The sequence below is a fragment of the Ctenocephalides felis genome, unplaced genomic scaffold, assembly GCF_003426905.1.
Source record: "Ctenocephalides felis isolate EL2017-DRISC unplaced genomic scaffold, ASM342690v1 CF-g0.4_SCAFFOLD_00057, whole genome shotgun sequence".
Taxonomy (NCBI): Eukaryota; Metazoa; Arthropoda; class Insecta; order Siphonaptera; family Pulicidae; genus Ctenocephalides; species Ctenocephalides felis.
Genome location: NW_020536211.1, coordinates 2539 through 10309, shown reverse-complemented (window position 1 = coordinate 10309; position 7771 = coordinate 2539). Strand labels below are relative to the sequence as shown.

At 33.0% G+C, this 7771-nt stretch overlaps 1 pseudogene; it reads left to right on the top strand.

Moving 5' to 3' along the window:
• Positions 1 to 7158: 7158 nt before the first annotated feature.
• Positions 7159 to 7401, top strand: LOC113365895 (annotated as a pseudogene).
• Positions 7402 to 7771: the final 370 nt, after the last annotated feature.

The window sequence follows — 7771 nt, the reverse complement described above, 5'->3', positions numbered from 1 at the left end:
TTGTGAGTTGTCCTTTCCTCAAATTTTATACTTCCTTTAAACATGTTGACTCTTTTCGAACTCTATTAATATAAGATCTTAAGATTTATTGCGAGATGCTACGCATAAATATGCGCCATTATCACTCATAACGATTCAAATTCAAAGAATCGCAATTGCTCATGCATTTGACGCATCGGTACATTGCTGAGCAACCTAACTTGCTCACAAGCGCCGACCATGAACGCAAATCAAGTACATCATTCAGGGGAGAATAATGTTTTAACTGTAGGAAATAACTTACAAATAAACATTTTGTTTATACTGGCTTTTGTTTGGTCCATCTTTTTATGGGCAACAAGGTATAAGATTTTTAACCATGGGCTAGTTGTTTTTTTTTCGAATTTCCTGAAAGCGATAGTGATCAAATCCTAGGTAGAATAAAAGGAAAAAAATATGAAGTTTAGTAGAATTTGCATTTTATATAAAAATGCATAATAGGGGGCGTCCATCAATCACGTGAGCGAGTTTTTAAGGATTTTTGGACCACCCCTCCCCCTTAGTGATACATGGTGATATTCAAAATTAGCCCCCCTCCCCCACAAAAACATCACATGTATTTTTAGTTATTTGAAAATGTTTGATTTTTCTTTTAAAAAATCAGTTAAAAAATAAAAACACGTGATATCTCACTATACCCCTTCCACCCCCACGTGATATTTCGTGATTTTTTGTCAAACCCCCCTCCCCCTAAAAACCCTACGTGATTAATGGTCCCCCCCCCCTTGTGTACAAATAAAATTTATACTAGTAGAATTTGAGCGAAAAGCACCAGCAACTTTTGTGTTATTGTCGGGGTTTTCAAGTAATTTACCATTTTACTGTCCTGATTAAATGCGCCAACTTTTGATGGAATTTTCCAAGACACATTAGTACATTTTTTTCCAAGAAGGATCTCTCAAAGTCGATCAAATTGGAAAATTTCAAAATCATAGTTTAATCAAGTCTTAATTCTTGAAAATTCAAGAGCAAATCTGTCATTATATTTGACAATATTATTCTTGGTGTCATTTGGTGCAAAACTGGCATTGTTTTTGACTGTGGTCCTAGAAAAGTAATGAAATTTATTACAATAACTGAAAAATGGTCACAGTTTGATCAACGCTCTGGGTTGCATTGAAAAGCTCATCATTTCCAAACTGTATGAAATACTTTTTTTACTCTTACTCTGTTTCGGCTTAACGTTGAGTTTTAGGACACCCTGTACATAAGCTTATTAAAGCGCATTTATAAAACTTAAACGAGGTGTCTTTATAGACGGCAACTCAAACGGTTATTTCTGTGATGAATTTGTTATTACACTTTCTGTTATATTACTGGTAATATAATTGATGCAGCAATACGTCTGAGGGCTATTTTCACTTTGAAATATATAGCTCTTCTATTTAGTAAGGATACGTGATCTATATTTCTCGCTTCGATTCAATAAAATTTGATGTGTTCTGAGACCAGCTTTACTACTGATGAATATACAGTGATATTTTCAATAGTCATATATAGTCAACCCTCGATTAACACGGCACCCTGGGTGCACGGTTCCCATATTACGCGGAGCTAAAAAAAACCGACATCCCTCCGACTACACGGACTTCCTATTACACGGTTTTTGTTCAACAGCCCATAAGTTCCTTGCGCAACCTATGAGTGATTATAGGAACTCGATATCAAAAGGGTATTAATGTAAGTTTTGTTATCGACTTTTATCTTTTAGACATTCCTGATTATATAATAGCTGTGTAAGAACACGTTTGAACTGACTAGTGCGTCGCGCCAATTTTTGAATGAGTTGTCTATGTCATACAGGTAATTTTGTCCGTATTACTCCTACTTCAATTTGCATTTCTTGGTCTCCATACAGCACGATAAAAATGGTGCGATTTGTACTAACTCTGAGTCTCTCATAGCGCGGTTCCCATACTGGACTATTTAAGTTTCCATAGAACGCACTACGAATTAGCCTGAATTGTATGTGAAATACGAGTTTTTTATAGTACGGTTTTCATACTGCGCAGTACGCACTTGCCGCGTTAACCGAGAGTTGCCTGTATTTATTTATTATTTCCAATATATTCATAACTTTACATCTTTTTGTGTAATGTGAAAAGTTGTCCTCCCCTGGCGATCGCTCCTCTTTGCCACCCATGTATGCGCACATGCATGCGTATGTGTCGGTACGTATGTATTTAGTGTACGTACGTAAAACTGCATTCCATTCAGAAGTAATAAAAATAATTGAGAAACAAAAAGAAGTTTGATCGAAAGAAACGGCCGCGATGTTACGGGCGACTACTTGCCGTTGGTTGCTCGGATTCGAGACTTTATAAAAGTTGTAAACAAACTTTGTTATTTTCCCTTGGAAGGAAGGATGGATGGTTGGCAGTGTGTGTACGTGCGCCGAGGAGTATTTGATTCGACCACCGCGCCTATATATAGAATACTATTAGCATTGTAGTATCGATAGGATTGTTTTGCTCGCCGTTTAATGACATTCTTTCATTAAAATAACGTCTTAATGTCCTCGCAAATTCTAATTGTGAAATAATGATTTTATGGTTGGCTTACTGTAGTTTTCCTGACACTTTTTAAGTTGTTATGCTATTTCAATAATTTTGAAAAGAATTGTATCAGAACATTTTTGTATTGGGTTGAAGAGATATTAACCCTTTCCACTCGCGAATTGCGAGATTTGTATGTATTTTGCGGCATCTGAGTGGAAAGGGTTAATTATTGCATCTCTTCTGATATGTAAAAAGACTTTTCAAAAACTATTGTTTTCATTTCAAATTCTAACTTACATAGCTGAGTGCTAACATTTTAGTGTGTCCTTGTTGGCGGTTTAAATAACTGACCCTCCCGCTCGCTCAATAATTATCCTTTCTACCTTTTTCGACTCTTATTGTACGGAATAAGGGTCGATTTATAAAAGTTTTATATCAATGTTGGATTTGGTACTTAACTTACAAACTTAAAATTACAAACTTATTTTAACCTTTTCTACTCGGATGCCGCAAATTTTATATAAACTTTGCAATTCACGAGTGGAAAGGGTTAATATAGATCTTATAACTTATAATAGTTCTCAACAGTGAATCAACTTATTATTTTGTATATTTACTAACCCTTTCCGCTCGGGTGGCTCCCTGAGGGGACAACTTAAGTCTAGCTTTAACTCAGCAGTTCGCATACACAATGATTCGGTTCGTATTGAAGCGTCGATCAAGATCAAGGATTTGCAACAAGCAGCCCGCGGGCTTTATGCGCCCCTTCAAATATTTTTTAGCGGTTAACCAAGCATTTCTAAAGTATAATTCTATTTATTTTATCAACTTTCTTCCATCAATAAAGTTAGTATAATTTATCCTTGCATTAATGCAATTAAATTGATTTTTTTTAATTTAGTATTTTATATTAAAATGCTTATAGTACATAATTTACATTAGTATTTTTCTATTAAAGTGTTTATTAGTACATAGTTTATTATTTATCAAGCTTTAACGCCATAAAATTTTAACGCTGAAATACGAAAATGGCTTTTAAACTTAAACATACTGCAGAAAGTAGATACTATTATTAAAGAATGTTCTTCAATTTCCATAGATTCCTATAAAACAAATTACATAACTTACACAATAATATCAAGTTCACAGCAGATACTTTTTGGTCAGAATGCACCACCACCCAGTTGCTGGTAGATAATGTATGAATTTTTTCCTTTCGGAAAGGGCTAACTTTTTTGTGATAATTCAGAATTTCTAAACCAAATTCTACAGTTTTGTACGTTTAGCTGCTTGTTTTTGTTGGTTTCTAATACTCATTGTTTTGGAATATACATGATGACACTAAGGAAGATTTTTCACTCCTTAATTATAGTATGAATATATGAATTGTTCCGTTGTCTTTGTATTTCATTCAATTGTATTTTGCTGGCATTGAAATTGTATTTGCTCAATTGCTAATTGCGATTTAAACACATCGGAATAATGAAAGTATAGGGGCCAATTCTCGAATAAAATAGAAATTTTATGCTATGGGTCTATAATCGTATGAGTTGGTAGTCACGAACTGTCAAAAAGCTAGATGGAACGTTTTTTATATTTATATTTATTTATATTTATATTTATATTTACGGATACAGGAATAAATTTAATAATTACATAAAATAAATTATTTTAATTGAATTAATTACAGTAAAATACAACTATTAAACAATATTAAGCCTAACATTAGTAATATCTAATACAATAACTTGAAGAAAAAAAATGTAATAAAATTCAAATAGTTTAATTGTTGTAGATCTTGAGAGTCTTCTTATGGTAAAAAAAATCCTTTAAATATCCGTTATACAATTTTTATTTGATTCTCATATCTGGAAAATAAAAATTATGATGAATTGAAAAATTATGATTAAAAAATAATTGTAATGATAAAATACTTGAAGTAGAAAAATGTTAAAATAATTTAGAATAAAAATTAGAAAAAGTATTGAAAAGGGAAAAAAATTGTAACTGTTGGAAAAAAAGTATCAATTATTATCAGTAGGCATTTCATTATCAAAATAACGTTTGATATCGAAATTGGCAAACTCAGAAGTATCGTAGAAACTTTGAGCTTTTAAAAGTTTAACAATAGTATTATGAAATTGACGATCATTCAGTTTCCTAATATGTAGTGGGAGTAGATAAAAAGCTACTCTAAATTTTTACTCTAAATCTACTTCTAAAACTTACAGGCACAAATGTCAAATAATAATAATGTCAGTTTTATTATAAGTGCAACTGTTTGAGGTCACTAGGACAATGGGTTGAGGACAATTGGTGACTACCAATTCATACAATTATAGACCCGTAACATAACATTTGTATTTTATCCGAGAATTAGTCTATTAATTTAAAAAATCTCTATCATTTTATTTGATGTACGTTGCAACAGATCTCTAAATTCAATAAATGTTTGGTCTGGTAAACGAATAAATGTAAAGAGCAACTTATCCTTACGATCTTAATTGTGTATAAAACAAACTTGAACTTGAAAAGCTTGTGAAGAAATATTTGAAATTATTTATTTGATTCCCCTTACGTATCTCATTCAAAGACGACATTCTCAATTTAATCAGAAAATCAAAATTTATTACACATTATCGCTCTGCGGGCGAGTGAAGACGCCAGGTCTCTAAACCGCGGCGCGTTGCATCGGCGCATCGGCGCATCGCCGGTCCAACGTTCGCCGTCCGGCTAACAACATATCTTGATGATTTAATATGTATCGATGTTTGTTGCTATATTTCCCCGAAATGCTCATTCATCTCGTTCACGCCGTCTCTCCGACTTCTTTTAACCCACGTGTGTGGCGACTTCGTCTTCTCTACGTCAATGAATGAGTAGTAGATGCTCATCAGAAGGCGGGAAGAATATACGCACACAAACGGATCCGAAAAGAAAAAATAAGACTATCATGATAAAAATTGAAAAGACTAAAAAGAATACGACTCCGACGGACGAACGGACGGACGGGGACGGGGGTTTTACTAAATGGGAAAAAACAACATTTTCAACGTGCCTTCTATACGCTCCAAGTTCGTTTACCCGAACGAGAGTTTGTTGTAAACAAAGTTGTTGCGTCTCGCTCTTTTGGATCAGTTGGTTCATTTGAGGCAAGATCCTTTCAAGCTCACGTGCTGCACATTGGTGTAATTGAAGAGCTGGGATAATATTTTTCAAGAACCATCAGAAAATTTATGAAGTTCAACTAAAACATCAGAAGAAGCAGTTAGAAATCTATGTTGGATCACGTTTACCTTTTTGGCAGCTTATATTGAGAAATGATATTATAATTGTTTTTTATTTAACACATTCAATATCTTTTTTTTTATCGAGTATTGTAATTATTCTGTTCTGAATTTATTCCAACAACTTTCTTGCTCTGTAGTGATATCAGTTTTCGAGATAGCAATATGTTGCCAAGTGAAAATAGTCTTTCTCCGGCACTGCTGCATCAGTAAAAAAAATTGGTCAGTATTAGTGAAATTGGTAATAATGAGGATTCATCGCATAGAGATAGGACAACAGACCAAAAAACAGCAAATTTTTGGTAATACTTACAATGCCTAAATCGAATGCCAATCCAGTGATTGGACATTCAGGTATTATGGTAACTTAAAGAATTCCAAATTATAAAATCAGTATTTCTACCAGTTATATTAATTAGTGCGTATAAAATATATTACACAAATCAATTTGCATTAATTGTATATAAATTGCTTATATTTCTATTATCGACAGTATATTCTAAACTTTTAAAGTACAACTAAATAATACGCATGAATTTAGCAGTAGATCAGTCAGAAATCTAACTTTTGTCACATTTTCCTTTGTTAAAGCTTACATTAAGATATGATATTGTAATTGTTCGCTTTTATTTAATGCATTCATTATCCTTAAGCCTTATTTTTTAATATCTGCATCTAATCCATTGTGGAACATCAGCAAATTTTTGGTGATACTTAGGATGTCTTAGTTGAATATTGACATCGTCTTCTCACTTGGTAATATAGATAGCAATATGTGAAAATAGTTTTCCTTCACTTGGCATAAAAAATTGATCAGTATTACAGAAATTGGTAATGATAAAAATCCACAATCCCATATAGATGGGCCAACTATAAAAACAGACCTAGTTAGTTTAGCAAATGATCACAACAGCTCCTAATGGTGTATTTTTACTAGTTATTTTGATTCGTGCGTACAAATAATACACAAATCAGTTGGCATTAATTGCATGTAAATTACACATATCTGTACCAGCGACAGTATATCCTAGAATATTTCAATTTTAATTTCAATATTATTCGGAATAATTGACTTATACTCGATCTAGAAACAAAAAAATATACGTCTAGAATAATTCATTCCACGAAACAAAAACAAAACCTCACATGGCAAAACATTCGAAAAATGACATCTAAATTGTGACGTAATGTGAAAAAGCTATTTAATAGCTATCATCATCGTATTGTGCGACGTAAATAATTTAACAAACAAATCACAACAACGGCGTCGTACAAGAAAGGCAATCAATATCAACTTAAAAGTCAAATTGTTATGAAAATTTGAAACACTCAAAATGCCTATCTCGTCCCCCTCCGGCATGTATCAGCAAGGGCCCACTTGCTTCGACAAAATGAAAATGGGCTTCACTATTGGTTTTTGTGTCGGTTTGGCCAGTGGTGCTCTATTTGGAGGATTTTCTGCCTTGAGGTATGGAATGAGAGGTCGTGAACTTGTAAATAATGTTGGAAAAGTCATGCTTCAAGGTGGTGGCACTTTCGGAACATTCATGGCTATTGGAACTGGCATTCGATGTTGAAGCTTTGTAACACCAGCCTAAATCTTTCGTAGTTCTTACGCAAACTATATATATGTAATCATGAACGAATTAGCTGTCAAATACTAAATATTTAGATGTAAATAAAAATCTGTTTAAGCGACGAAGGGTTTAATTTATCAGTTTTGCATCAATTCATGTCTGTCATATTTGCGGTCAGATCAATATTGTACAATGTTGTAGCTATCAATACATTTTGATTATTTTAACAAAAATTCTGCTTATTTAAACGAGAATCAAATAAAAATGATGCGTCGAATTAGCAGCTCCACTTCTTTATACAAGGCTTACAGATCTCTAAATATATAATGATAATGTGTGGAGTATAAAATTAATTCCTAGAAAGTGCAAG